Raw genomic sequence first — 16,081 nt, 5'->3', positions numbered from 1 at the left:
TTCGGATGCTATCCTCACCGAGAAATTCTACAAGGGGTTAGATACCATGAATCAAATTGCTGTCAACACTGCAGCTGGGGGATGCTTCATGGACAAATCATTTGTCAACATCACCAGGTTGCTCGACAAGCTTACTACCCACAACCAAGCTTGGCATTCTAGTGATAGTGAAATCCTATCTTATGGTAGTCCCTCTGCTGCCGCAGTGGCCAAAGAAAATCATGAGCGAGATCATGCTTTTGCTCAATTGCAAACCACCGTGGATTTATTATCGAAGAGGCTTATGGAGAAAGAAGCCAAAAGTGTGAATGTTATCGAGGAGATGCCACCTCATGCTCCCATAATGTACCAAGTCTCGGAGGAAGCTTATCTAGAGGGGCAACCATAATGTGAGGATGCAAATTATATCGATCACAATCAAGGGAGTTATCAAAAGCCATGGAGACCACAACAACAAAGCAATCAATATGGTAGAAATGAATATAGTGGTTCGGACAGAAGGGATTACAACAACAACAACAACTATGGTAATCAGAATTCCAATGCCTATGTTCCACCAAAGGGCCGTACGTCTAACTCTCAGAATTGGCGAGAAAGTCCTTCCAACGATCAAGGGACCTCTCGGATGGAATCCATGCTTGAAAAGATATTGGACAACCAGCACAAAAGTGACAAAAAGATGGAAAATTTGACTGAAGTGGTAGGCTCTCACACCGCTTCGATTCATAAACTCGAGTCACAAATGAGAGATCTGTCGCGTGAACAACATCCACCGCAAAGAGGAAGCCTTCCTAGCGACACGGTTCCGAACCCAAGGGGTAGTGGAGGCCATCACATTGCCTCATGCAAAGCTATTTCCACTAGAAGCGGAAAGATCCTTGATGCGGTAAAATAGAAAGTGGTTGAACCTATCAGTGTCGAGCTGACTATTGATGATATTATTGAAGAAGAGGTCGAGGAAGAAATAGAGGCACCAGTTAAGTGCCTATTGTTGTGGAAAAAGAGAAGGAAGCACACCCTAGTGTTCAAAAGGGTGACGAGGAGCCAAGTGTTGAAAAAGCCACCGGAGAGAGCTTTAAAAAGAGTAAGGTCACGGGGGCAATCAAACCCTTGACTTAAACTTATAAGTCTCCTCCTCCGTTCCCACAAAGATTGATGAAAAGAACGGAGGATGCCAAGTGCCAACGATTCTACGACCAATTGAAGGGGTTGTCAATGAATGTTCCATTCCTAGACGCAATCCAGGAGATGCCGGGATTTGCCAAATACTTGAAAGATTTGTTGACAAAGAAAAGGCCAGTCAAGCATGATACGGTGGGAGTCACCCACCGTGTGAGTTCTATTATTTCGTCATCAAATGTTGAGAAGAAGGGAGATCCTGGGGCTTTCACGATCCCTTGCACCATCGGTCATCATAATTTTGCTCGTGCTTTATGTGACAATGGAGCTAGTATTAATTTGATGCCACTAGCCATATATAAGCAATTCGGGTTGGGAACACCTAAACCAACAATCATGCATCTCCAAATGGCCGACAGAACAATCAAAAGACCGGTGGGGGTTGTTGATGATATCCTTGTTAGAGTGGGGAAATTCTTATTACCGGCAGATTTTGTCATCCTTGATTGTGCGGTTGACAAAGAAGTCCCAATTATTTTGGGGAGGCCATTTCTTGCTACCGGAAGAGCCTTAATGGACTCGGAAAGGAATGAAATAAAATTCCGGGTCAATGATTAAAAAGTAACCTTCCAAGCTAGCAAAGGGTTAAAGTTTCCTAGTGCTTATGAAAGCATTTCTGTCATCGATTCATTCGATGAGATAGACGAAACGGTGGAGCATCAGCTAGAAGAGGTGCACTTCGATGAGGCACTTTCAGCTATTTTGGTGAACTTTGAGGCGGATGACATGATGGGATATATGGAAACAGTTAATTCTCTCATTGGCCGGGGTTCGTATTCTTATGAGCCGAAGAAATTATCTCTCGATCTTGATAAAAGAACCACTCCTCCAGCTAAGCCTTCGATTATTGAGCCTCCAAAACTTAAGCTCAAGCTACTTCCTTCTCATTTGAAGTATGCTTTTCTTTGCCCAGATAATACTTTACCGGTTATTCTTTCATCTTTACTGAATGAGGATCAAACTCAAAAGGTGCTTGAAGTATTGCGGGTGTATCGCAGATCCATCGGGTGGACTATTGCAGATATTAGGGGAATTCCCTCGGGTATTTGCGAACATAGAATTGAGCTTGAAGAGGATAGTTCATCCAGTGTTGAGCATCAAAGGAGGCTAAACCCTCCTATGCAAGAAGTGGTCAAGAAAGAGATAATCAAATGGTTAGATGCGGGTGTTGTATACCCAATTAAAAACAGTCCATGGGTTAGTCCGGTACAATGTGTGCCAAAGAAGGGAGGCATTACCGTTGTTCCTAACTCCAAGAATGAGCTGATTCCTACACGGACAGTTACCGGATGGAGAGTGTGTATGGACTACCGAAAACTGAACACCGCAACGTGTAAAGACCACTTCCCTATGCCTTTTATTGATCAAATGCTTGATCGGCTAGCTGGAAGAGCGTATTACTGCTTTTTGGATGGGTACTCGGGGTACAATCAAATCAACATTGCATTAGAGGACCAGGAAAAGACCACTTTCACCTGTCCTTATGGCACTTTTGCTTTTAGCCACATGCCTTTCGGCTTATGTAATGCCCCAGCTACTATCCAACGGTGTATGATGTCTATTTTCTCAGATATGGTGGAAGATTTATTGGAAGTCTTCTTGGATGATTTTTCGGTTGTTGGTGATTCCTTTGATGAGTGTCTTGCCAATCTAGGCAAGGTATTGAAGTGATGCGAGGAAACCAACCTTATACTTAATTGGGAGAAATGTCATTTCATGGTGACAGAAGGGATTGTCTTGGGCCATAAGATCTCTGAAAAGGGCATTCAGGTAGATCGAGCAAAAGTTGATGTAATAGCCAAACTCCCTCCACCAATCTCTGTAAAGGGGGTTCGCAGTTTCTTGGGACATGCCGGTTTCTATCGGCGATTCATCAAGGATTTCTCCAAGATCGCCAACCCTATGTGTAAGCTCCTTGAAAAAGAAGCTAAGTTTGCATTTGATGAGAAATTCCTTAAGGCGTTTAATGAGTTGAAGGAAATGCTCACATCTACTCCAATTATTGTATCTCCGGATTGGTCAATGCCGTTTGAGCTCATGTGTGATGCAAGCGGATTTGCTATTGGTGCGGTTCTTGGGCAAAGGCACAACAAAATCATGCACCCAATTTATTATGCTAGCAAGACCCTCAATGGAGCTCAAATGAATTACACTGTCACCGAGCAAGAACTTTTAGCCATTGTCTATGCGTTTGAGAAGTTCCGGGCTTATCTACTTGGATCTAAAGTGGTTGTTCATAAAGATCATGTGGCTTTGAGATACTTGATGACAAAGAAGGATGCCAAACCAAGGTTGATTCGTTGGGTCTTGTTATTGCAAGAGTTTGACTTTGAAGTCAAAGATCGAAGGGGTTGTGAAAACCAAGTTGCAGATCATCTATCTCGACTTGAGGATGCTGGGAGACCAAGTGGCAATCTTGAGTTGAATGATGTTTTCCCGGATGAGAGGCTCTTGGCTGTAACTTGTGATGTTGCCCCTTGGTACGCAGATATTTCCAACTTCTTGGTGACAGGTCTTATCCCCGACGATATCAAAGCTTATCAAAAGAAGAAATTCTTGAGAGATAGTCGTCAATACTATTGGGATGAGCCCTATTTATTCCGCACTTGTGCCGATAACATCATTCGGCGATGTGTGGCCGAATCTGAGACCATGGACATCTTGAAGGCGTGCCATGACTCCCCCGTGGGCGGTCATCACAGTGGGAACCGCACAGCAGCCAAAGTGCTTGAATGTGCCTATTATTGGCCCACCATTTATCATGATGCTAATTTAATGGTGAAATCTTGTGACCAATGTCAACTCCAAGGATCAATTGGGAGGAAGCACGAAATGCCCATGAATTTTGTCATGGAGGTTGAACTGTTTGATGTGTGGGGCGTCGACCTTATGGGCCCCTTTGTAAGTTCTCGTGGTATGCGATACATCCTTGTCGCGGTTGACTATGTGTCCAAGTGGGTTGAAGCTGTAGCATTGCCCAACAATGATGGCAAGAGTGTCACCAAGTTTCTCAAACGGAACATATTCACAAGGTTTGGCACTCCACGGGCAATCATTAGTGATGGTGGCACTCACTTTTGCAACAAGCATTTCGCTAATCTCTTAGACAAGTATGAAGTGCAGCATAGGGTGGCAACTCCTTACCACCCCCAAACCAGTGGGCAAGTTGAAGTCTCAAATCGGGAGATTAAGAGAATTTTAGCAAAGACGGTTAATGCAAACCGAACTGATTGGTCATCTAAGCTTGATGACGCTCTTTGGGCTTATAGAACAGCTTTCAAGACACCCATTGGTACTTCCCCTTATCGGCTGGTATTCGGTAAAGCTTGTCATTTACCTGTTGAACTAGAACACAAGGCTTTGTGGGCATTAAAAAAATTAAACATGAATTGGGACGAAGCAACCAAGCTGCGGTTGTTTCAAATGAATGAAATGGATGAGTTTCAGCATCATTCCTATGAGAGTGCTAGTTTGTACAAGGAAAGGATGAAACACTATCATGATGTCAAACTTCTGAAGCGAGAATTTCAACCGGGTGATTCGGTGTTGCTGTTCAATTCGAGGTTGAAACTCTTTCCGGGCAAGTTGAAATCGAAGTGGTCCGGCCCTTTCACTTTGGTGAGTGTGTCACCCAATGGGTCAATGGAGTTAAAGTCCGATGACGGGACGCGTACTTTCAGAGTCAATGGTCATCGGGTCAAGCACTATGTCACGACCTGACTCGGGGCCGCGACGAGCACCCGGTGCTAACCCACCGGAGCACCCTCTTAGCTTACTCTTATACTTACATCTAGGTGAGCCACATAATTATACATGCATTTCCATTGATTCGTCAACTAGTCCCATATGGACAACCGCACATTTATATCATCATAGGCATTTATGCTACATCAATATACATGGGCCAACGTGGCCGACAAAATGATATACAAAACATAGGCCGACAAGGCCAAACACATCTACCCACACACACACACGTCTACGAGCCTCTAAGAGTATAACATATCACATTAGCGGGACAGGACCCCGCTATGCCCAAAATTATAAACACAAAATAATGAGAACCCAAAAGATATGGCTCCGAAGGAAATGGAGCTCTCTATGAAATCTCCGAATAGGCAGCTAAGGATCAAATCTGTCTCTCTGCGCACCTGCGGGCATGACGCAGCGTCCACAAACAAAAGGACGTCAGTACAAAGAATGTACTGAGTATGTAAAGCATGATCAACATCAATATAGAAGCATAATAGATATCATATGAAGATAGCATAGGAGGGGAGACAGTAATATCATCATCATGTCGCTTACTTGCATACATCGTCGTTCGTATCCCATAATAATACTCGTAACATACTTGTGCTCATATTCGTATACATGTCCTTATTCGTATCCCTATACATAGTCTTTTCACATTCATATTCATGTTATATACATAGTCATTTCATATACATAGCATACCCGACCTCATGGGATCGGTGTCTTATACATACTTGGCCAACCAAGGCTCAAGGTCATACATACCTGGCCCTACCAAGGCATCAGGGTTATCCGTACCCTATGCAGAGGTGTGCGCGCGTTTCGTAATCGTATACATACTTTATACATAGTCATATACATATAGTCTTACCCGGCATCATAAGCTCGGGGTCTTATTATAGCCCATTATAGGCACACATACACATATATCGTAGCTCGTAAGCATCTCTAGTCTCATTTTACTCTCATCATCATTACTATCCTCATCATTATCGTTACATTTACATTATAGACTTACTCGTCATATGAGGAACGTAATATAAGCATAGTACATATCAAGGGTCGTGAGCTTATGAGTTCGGAATGTCAACCATGTGAAGACAACATACTCATATAGAGGAATTTAGGAATTTGGCCAAGAACCATGCCTTATGAAAAAAAGGGTTAGCCTTACATACCTTTCCGTCGAACTATTCTATGTTTGCAGGTTCCCTTCCAATGCTAGCGTTTATACCTCTATTAATATCATAACAATGGCCATTAGTCATTCACATTATCCACATTATCTAGAATTCCTCAATTTGCCTCTAGTTCACCTACATTCATGATTATAACACCCATCTTCGTCCATTCGTCTAAAGTGTTTAGTTCATGATCTTAATACCATTTATAACACATTCATATCACAACACAACAACATTCATAACTCAATTCAAATTATTTCTCAAAATGTCACTATTCATCATTCATCACCTAGTTGACCACATTTTCTACAATCCATGTATTTTAATTCTCCAATACCTCAAACATCTTGTAAAAATCATGAATCTTACCTTAGAAGTTGTAGGAACAAGCTTTGGTTGATAATACTCTTCTTTGAGCAAAACCCTAGTTTTTCTCCATTTGGATTTCTTGACTTGGATGATCCTTGATGATTCCCTTATCCTTGATTTACTTGTCTTAATGTTATGGATGACTTATAATCCTTGAAAACTCATAAAATAATCCTTGAAAACTCATAAAATAAATGTAGAGAGAAGTTCTAGAGAGAAGTGGTGTAATGTTGTAAATGAAATAAGACAAGTCTTGATCCTCATATTTAATGAATTGAAAAATCTGTGCTGGGTGAACAGTGGTCGTCCATGGAGGTTTACGGTCCGTATTTTAGTTTACGGACCGTCCCTCGTGGTCGTTTTTAAGCTTAAGCAGAACCAGAAACTTTGGCCTGCATGCATGGTGATTTACGACCATGGTTTACGGGCCGTAAATCACTTTACGGTCCGTCCACCAGGTCGTATTTTAGCCATTTCCTCAGTTGGCAGAAAGTTGAAGTTGGACATGCCAGTTTACGACGTCAAGTTTACGGACCATATTGCACTTTACGGTCCGTATTTTGCACTATACGACCACTGGGCAGTTTTGCCAACTTTCAATTTTTCTCATTTCTCGACTTTTCATTCTAATCATCCACATCCCGTTACATACATTTCCCATGAAACATTATACACTTGCACTCCTCGCACACATCATTAGTTCATTTACTTGCGTACCAACGGGAAATTTTCCGAGGTGTAACACACTACCATTGGATGGTTGATGGTGAAAAAATTGTTGATGCTCACCGGTTAAAACATGGCACCGGACCTTAGCATCCAATGAGGTATCACGTCGAGCTGTGACGTTAAACCAAGCGCTGTGTGGGAGGCAACCCATATTTACCGCTTTATAAGTAGTTTAAATTTTGTATTTCATTTGTTTTCTTTTGTGTTTTTGATGTGCTAATGTGGTAGGATTTTGAAAACTGAAGAGGCCAAATAGCTGCTGAGTTTTCCCAGACGAGACGCTCCACGTTACGGCCCGTAACTCGGGTTACGGTCCGTATCATGTAGCGTAATACGAGAAAAGAAAATCCAGAAATCACTGAAGGTTGAGAAAAGGTGTTACGATCCACGTTACGGACCGTCTCACAGGATACGGTCCGTAACGTAGCACCGTAACTTTAAGGAAAAATTTGGGCATTCACTGGAAATTTCGAACACGTTACGCCAGGTGATACGGACCGTAACACGAGTTACGGTCCGTCGATTGTACTGCCAGGTCATTAATGAATAAGTGAAACGGGGTCGTTTGATGGACCGTAACACAAGATACGACCCATATCTCATGATACGGTCTGTAACAGGTAACATAACTGTCGGAAATGTTTAAATACATTACCCGACGGTTCCCATTTCAAATTAAACGGTTTCTTCAAACATTTTTCAAATTCCTCTCCCTCATAAATCCTCTCTTCCTCTCTGTATTTTCCCTTCTCTTCATCTTCCACCCCCCTCATATTTCTTTCCCAACAATTGCTATAGTTCTTGTCATAATCTTTGCTTAAATTCAAGTTTCATCCTAGCATCAACAACTATCAGGTATACCCATGTCTTGATTCTTTTTCTTCGATAATGTATCAACAACATTGCATCTCTCATGACTAAATTCATGTGCAATGATTTGTAAGTTATGTTTTGAATGTGTGGAATGGGTTTGAATCCCCATTGAAAAATTGAGCGGGATTTCGTAATGGTTGGGGGCGGGGATTGGTATGTGTGTTGTTTAAGAGACTCGTGGGCACAAGCATGTTGTTTCCCACTGAGTCGAAGGGCATTCCGATAGAAAGTTTCATTCGTGAAATTATTAAATCTGTTTGCCCACCAACTGTTTGATAAAAATCCTCAAATGAAAATTTTGGTAAAACTGGGTGAAGTCTGAGTAACCCGAGGTATGTGAGGGGGTAAAATGTTGTTTTACACCATACCCATAGATCATTAAGTCGAAAATCTTGGCCTCGTGCTTAAAACGAGAAATTTTGGCCAAGCAATTTGTTTGTTCATCTGTTGCCCGTCATTCTGTGTTACGGACCGTAACATCGCACCGTAACACCGAGAATTTCCATGACAACATTCTGGAAATTTGGCTGATGTTACGGTGGGATGTTACGGACCGTAACACGAGTGACGGTCCGTAACATCGAACCGTAACACCTCTCAGATTTCCAGTAAACTTTATGGAAATCTCAGTCGTGTAACGCTTCCATGTTACGGACCGTAACACGTATGAGGGTCCGTCGAATGTGTTACGGTCCCTTTGCTTAATTGAACCATTTGAGTTACGGTTAAAGATACGGCCCGTAACACCATCGACGGTCCGCGACTGTGTTACGGTGCCTGGCCTAATTGAATTCCTTAACTTGAAGTCATAAGGTGTCTAATTGAACAACTTTTCGTACATCATATCTAACTTTGCCTTCCACAGGTATGGGTAAACCACGACAATCAAAGAAGGCTTCACCTAAAGTCGCGGAAAAAGGAAAATGTCGTGTTGCAAGCAAAGTAACCTCACGGCTGCGCGACGACGATCTAATCAAGGACGCCAGGCCTACAAAGAGGCCAGTCGCACCTAGCAAGCCAGCCTCACCAGTCGCACCCAGCCGGCCAGACCCACAATCAGAAAGTTCCTCCTCGGCTGAGGAGTCCAGAGAGTCGAGCTCGTCAAGTTCGTCGAGCCAAAGTGAACCCCAGTGGGCTGTCACACCAACACACTGACCTCAACCACCCATTAGACAGCCTACTGTGGAGGAGCGCGAAAAAAAGCGCGGGCAGGAAAGGAGAGAACTTGACATTCGGATGCAAGCTATGACTGAGAAGATCCTCCGGTTTTCTGTGGAGGGATCTGAATACTTGTACAATAAAGGTTGTGAGCTAGTAAAGAATGAGGGGACGGACCCAAGACGGAGTATTTTCGAGGAACGAAACGTCATTTTCGATGGTATAGAAGGATATCCGGGCATTCGTGATACTATCCGATTCCACAAGCTGGAGTTTTTGAAAAACCCCGTGGGGTCCTACATCCCGGTTTTTTTTAGGGAATTCTACGCTTCGTATGGAGATGCTGTATTCAAAGCAGTGAAAAAAGGGCAGCGAGCAACTCAAGTGCCGGCAATGAATGAGGTAGTATTCCCGAAAAAGAAGATAGATGTCTCTCCGTCGGCCATAAATAAAACACTATTCGGGGAAGATTATATAGAGCCTACAGCAGCGGAAGAAGGGGAGTTTGCATACAAAATTGAACAGAAGGATACAATCCCCGTCCGAAAATAGGTAGCTTCAGTTATTGCACGGACAACAGATCCTGAATGGGCCATAGTGCCAAAGTTGACAGCCACCACGCGGATTTGGAAAAACACCCTAACACCAGAGGCAAAGTTTTGGTGGCAGATTGTTCTGTTCCGCATCCGTCCTACGCAATCAGATAATTATTTGACTCCGGACAAGGCTGTTCTTGTGGCTGCCATAATGTTGAGGTATAAGATCAACTTCGGACGACTGATAGCCAAAGATCTCCGAGAGAGAGCCACCCAGCAGGCCACTTCCCTCATTCATCCATGTCTGCTTACGCTACTATGCTTGCGTGCAGAACCATAACCCCTACCCCATATCGATCACAGTGTGATTGCCAGCCATATTTATGACATCACAAAGGGGAAAGATGATGTGTTGAGCCAGGGTTCAGTGCCCTCTGCATCGTCTTCTGAGGTGCCGGAGGGGCCTACGGGGTCATATGTTATACCTTTGGCCATCATGGGTGCTGAGGAAGCTGCTGCGGGTCAGCCCACAGATTCTGAGGCTCCACCAGCTGCGTATGCTACACAGCCCATGCCAGCTCCAGCCGCGCCTACTTCGGGTGGTCCTACCTCTTCCACTGGAGCGATCCCAGCACCAGCTCAGCCAATACCAGGAGTCCCACCCGAGCTTGCGAGAAAAATGACGTTCAACCGGGAAAATTTTGGGGCAGTGGTCCTGCAAGCGGATCACACAGATAGGCAGGTCAAGCAGCTCATGACTGAGCTAAAATTGTACACAAAAAGGGCTATTGATGCAGCGCTGCGACCGATAAAAGAATAAATGGCTGCAGACCACCTACAAATCCACTCCCGGATAGATGGCATTGAAAACAGAATGACCGAGCTGACTAAGACACACCCTGCTATGGAGTTGGGCACCATTCGGACTGAGTTGCGGTCTATCAAAGATGATGTGCAAAAGTTGAAGGCACAGGAAGTGGGTGTTGTGACGGATCAAATTCCGAAAGTACACACAGAGTTGGTACAGAGCTTATACCAGCCAGTTCAGAGTTTGCTTGGGGATGATGACATGGAGGACACAGTTGAGAGGGAGCACGACGAAGAGTTGGAAGAGGATGCCCACCCTTTAGCTAAAGGGAAGCGCAGGAGAGCCTCGCCAGACCTCGAGCCCATTCTCCACAGTCTTGATCCATATGCTGAGTTGCGCCCACAGAATGAGGAAGAGGAGCGGCGTACTTTGAAAAGAATCCGCCAGGAATCCCGGTTGAGTTCTGACACCGCTGGAGCTACTTCTAGCTCAGCCCATCCCATTTAGCCGGCTCACCATACTCCCCCCCACCCACGGCGACTGTGAAGCCTAGTGCTGGCCAGCCTTCTGATGTTGCTGCAGACCCGAGCGCCTAGTGCGCTCCAGGGAGGCCCTCCATTATTTTGATGCTTTATATTGATGTATTGCGGGCAATGCATGTTTTTCCGTTGGGGGTGTGGGTAATTACTATTTTTATTTGTTTTAAGCATGTGTTTAAGACAATTGTTATTGTTTTGTTTTGTTGGTATTGTTTTTATTAGCAAGTATGTGTTAGGACGTTCTTCGGCTGTTCTTTGCTATGTGTTTCTATTCCCGAAGAATGCTATGTGTATGTTGAACCTAGCATGTTTAGGATGTTTAATATAGAAGTAAAGTAATGATGACTTAAGTGGTGGTGGTCCGTGTTTCTAGCATAGATAAAAATGGTTTTTACAAGTTCAATGATATCCCTCCGAAAAATAATTTGTGATGTACATCAAGAATGAGTTGTTTGACATGTATGGTTCTTTTAATGACATTGCAAAGAAAGGGTGTTTATGCATGTGAAATCTTCAAACGGAAATGAAGTCGGAGTATTTAAACAATCCTTATGCCATTGTGTTGTGAGTTCTTAGCTTCTATTTGCATATGATGCTTGCAATCTAGAACTTGCCCGGTTGGTCGTGCGTGAATTCTAAGGAAAATTTGATTGTGAAGTGATCTTAGGCTTTCTTTGTATTAACCCCAAAGTATCTTAAATGAGCCTGGCCCGTACAGAAAATGATCCCTAGTCTCCCATTTTTGAGCCTATAGACTTTTTCTTCGATTAACCATGAACTAACCTCTTTCCCTTCTGTGAATAAACCCATTTGGCACCAAGTCCCTCCTTGACACGGAAGAATGACAAATGATGCTAAAATCCTAAGTTGGGGGTGATAAGTCAAAAATGCGGAAAATGAGGCTAAAAGCCTAAGTTGGGGGTGATAAGTCAAAGATGCAGAAAATGAGGCCAAAGGCCTGTTGGGGGTGATCGCGAATATAAAGGGGAATAATTCAGCGTGGATATATATATATATATATATGTATATACAAAAAACAAATAGATATCTAGGTATATAAGTTCTAAATAAATCCACGCTGAAGATGGAGGGTTGGAAATAATAGGAAGAATGGTGAATGAAGTCAAAAAAAAGAAGTGTCGAGGAGGGTGAGTCACCGATATCCAAATATTCATCCTACCCGTCCCTAAGCCAATGTTACAAGCCCAAAAAGTCCTAATGTGATCACAATCAAATTTTTCAAAGTTGAAAGCAGGGAAAATAAAGGCAAGCCTATGGTATGTGCACGCATGATATGCAAATTTCTTTATGAGTGTGAGTGTTCTTCTGTCTCTTTAGTCTTCTGTCCCATTTATGTTGTAAATGTGTGTTGGGATATTCTTTGGTCTATGTGAGGGCGTAAGGATTGTAGGTTTCAAAGTAACTAGCTTTCCGGAAGTTGAAATTCATGTGCATAGAGACCCCCGTACTATGATTATGTCATTAATTGAGGTTGCATAGTGAATTGCAATTTTTCTGAAATGTGCGTCTTGTGTCACAAATAGGAGATGGATAAGAGCCTAAATAGTTTTCTTGAATTGAAGAGTCCGTGCTAGAAACACATGCCAAAACCACCGTAGTCATTCTTATTTTGCTAAGATGTCGTGTGTTAGTAGTGAGTATTGTTGTAGTTGCTTGAGGACAAGCAAAAGCTTAAGTTGGGGGTGTTGATGTGCCGTAAATTTCGGCACATTTTATGCCTTTGTAACTAGAAATGATGCTTGTTTTTAAGTGTTGTTACATTGTTTCTTATGTTATTTTTGTGTTTTATAGGATTGGTTGACTAAGGATCGGAAATGAGATGAAACGCTGAAAAACGGACAAATTGGAGCTAAATGACGGTCCGTAACTCATGTTACGGACCGTAACAGGATCTGTAACTCATGTTACGGTTCGTACCATTGAACCGTAACAGGGCCTAAATTTCCAGAAAGTTTTCAATGAAACCATCAGTGTTACGATGTAGTGTTACGGTCCGTAACATATCACCGTAACATCAGCCAAATTTCCAGAGAGTTGCCAAGTAAAGTTACAAGTTACGCCTTAGAAGGACGGACCGTAACACAGGTTACGGTCCGTCGCATGGTGGCCGTAACATCAAAGCTGACAAATGACGAACTGAAGGACGGACCGTAACACAGGTTGCGGTCCGTAACGATGCGGCGTAAGGGCATTTTTGTCCAGAAACTTGGCGCGATTTTTTGCTCTATAAATACTTAATGTAGGGTTTTAATTCATTATTCAGATTTCTTTTGGAGGCACAAACCTTAGGTCTTTAATCTTAGAAGTGGTTGGAACATTTAAGACAACAACTTCACTCTCATTCCATCTTGTAATTGCATTGTAAGTTCATTATGTTTACTTGTAAGTTTTCTTTGTTATCCAAAATTATGAGTAGCTAATTTTAAAGCTAAGGTTGTGGAACTCATGATGGATATTATGTGAATGGGTTTCTATTATTGATATATGCATAATGGTTGTTGGTATTCATTCATTTTTTGTGATTTAGCGTTGGGTGATGATTGCAAGCATTATCCTAAGCCATTATATTAACTGTTCTTGGGAAAGAAAGTTAGTATTGGTAAAATTGAATGACAATGACTCGAGGCGTTAACCCTCGCTTAATAGACTAACTTAGGGATGAGAACAAGTCTAAATTGGCATTTTTAGTCATTCTTCGATTGCAACTCTTTTACATTCGGAAGAATCATAAAGAGGAAATACGACTTAACTGTTGGAAGACATTAAGAAGTTCTTAAGAGACCAAGTGCATATTCATAGAACAACCATTAGAAGTATATCACATTGAAACCTGAAGCATAATATCTAATCAAATTGGGGAACACAACCTTAGTCTCTCTCTCGCATTAATTACATTTTAAGTCAAAGTATTCAATTACATTATTCAACAATCAATTCAAACTATCCGGAATAGGATTAAAGCCTTTAAAGACTAGTATCGCATACGATTAGTATCTTTTTCTCTCCATATTCCCTGTGGGATTCGACCCCAACCTTGTTGGGTTACTATATTTGACAACGTCCACTTTACGTCATTAATAGGTGTAATTTGAGCGTATCATTATTCAACCTAAATGGGCAACTGAGGTCATGGAAAGCTATACAAATGACATTCTGTCTCAGATATCCATTGATGCACAGGCACTGCCTAAAACAACTGAACAATATGGGTTGATAAGGATTAACGGTAAGATAAATATGGGTAGTAATGGTCAATTAAGGGAAAAACTGATCGACCAAATGCATTCCACACCGGAGGAAGGCCATTTTAGAATCTTGGGTACTCAACAGAGGTTAAAAGCCCTATTCTATTGGCCAACATTACTTTCAGATGTGAAAGAAAAGGTCAAAAGCTGTGAAATCTGCCAAAGAAACAAAGGGGAGCACATCCCTTATCTAGGATTATTGCAGCCTCTACTGATTCCTTCTGGGGCATAGGAACACTTAACAATGGATTTCATCGAAGGCTTGCCGAGATCACATGGGAAAGACACTATTTTAGTGATCATTGATAGGTACACTAAGTATGCCCATTTGTTTACTTTACTCACCCTTACAAGGCAACAATAGCGGAACAAGTATTTTTGGATAATATCTGTAAGTTCCATGGAGTACCAAGTTCCATTTTTTCTGACCGAGATTCAATCTTCACGAGCTTGTTGGGGAAAGAACTCTTCAAAGGCCTACAAGTGGAACAAAGGCTTAGCTCGGCTTACCACCCACAAACCGACGATCAATTGGAGAGGTTAAATCAATGTGTGGAGGCTTACCTACGTGGCATGACTAGTCATAAACCCAAAGAATGGAGCAAGTGGATTCCCTTAGCTGAATTTTGGTATAACACCAATTTCCAATCCGCAAGTGGGATGACCTCATTCAAAGCCTTATGCGGATATGACCCTCCTTTGCCGACCTTCGAATTAGCAGCTCAATCGAAGTAAGATTCAGTAGATCAATTGATAAACGAAAGGTAAATTATTTACAAGGCTCTAAAGGAAATCTTTCTAAGACTCAAAATCGGATGAAGCACTACGCTGACTCAAAAAGGAGTAAGAGAGTTTTTGAAGTTGGCGACCAGGTGTTCCTAAAATTGCAACCATACAGACAAGTTTCAGTGGTAGTTTGAAGGAATTTAAAATTATCAGCAAAATTCTATGGTCCTTATGAAGTAATAAGAAAAATTGGGGCCGTTGTCTACGAACTCAAATTACCAACAAGTTCCAAAATTCATCGAGTGTTTCCAGTTTTCCAGCTCTAGAAGCAACTGGGAAATCGAGTTCTACCATCAAAGGAACCCCTTTTTTGCTCCGACAACGGTCGAATACTGGTTGAACCTCTTACAATTTTAGAAAGGAAGATAGTAAAGAGAGGAAACAAAGCAGTGACCCAAGTTCTGGTCCAATAGGCTAATTTGTCAAAAGAAGAAGCAACGTGGGAGGACTATGCATTTCTGATATTCTAGTTCCTGGAATCTGATCAAAAATCACCGGTGAAGGGTATTTTTCGGAAGAGGGATGGGATGTCACAACTGTGACTTGGGCCTCCTAAATTCTGAATCGCTGTTGGACCGGATTTACTTAATTAATCGTTTTGAGCTGGACTCAGTAAATAGCAACCTATTTATCTTTATTGCACTTTTGCTTCTTTAGTCTTATTTCCCTAAAACAGTTATATGCCTAATTAAGGACAGATGTCCATGTTAGTACGAGTTGGTTAGGCTAGACAGCTATAGCTAGCTAGACCCATAGTATTTATATCTCTTCTTGTACTCAGAATATCATTATTGAAATATCAAAATTGCTCTTTTGTTTAATTTCTTTTCTTGTTCCTTACTTTTTTCCCTCCCCCAAATCCAAAATCAGTAGCTCGATGCTATATAAGTTAGCTACT

General features: G+C 42.2%; 1 long non-coding RNA gene across 1 annotated transcript; it reads right to left on the bottom strand.

Annotated features, from left to right (window-relative positions):
• Positions 1–14,673: 14,673 nt before the first annotated feature.
• LOC132602290 (uncharacterized) lies at positions 14,674–15,996 on the bottom strand. Its single transcript, XR_009567714.1, has 2 exons — positions 14,962–15,996; positions 14,674–14,874 (listed from the first exon to the last, which is right to left on the bottom strand). It is a non-coding gene; the product is annotated as an uncharacterized LOC132602290 (long non-coding RNA).
• Positions 15,997–16,081: the final 85 nt, after the last annotated feature.

This window comes from Lycium barbarum, chromosome 7, assembly GCF_019175385.1.
Source record: "Lycium barbarum isolate Lr01 chromosome 7, ASM1917538v2, whole genome shotgun sequence".
Taxonomy (NCBI): domain Eukaryota; kingdom Viridiplantae; phylum Streptophyta; class Magnoliopsida; order Solanales; family Solanaceae; genus Lycium; species Lycium barbarum.
The sequence above is the reverse complement of the archived record's forward strand: the minus strand, read 5'-3'. Positions and strand labels throughout refer to the sequence as shown.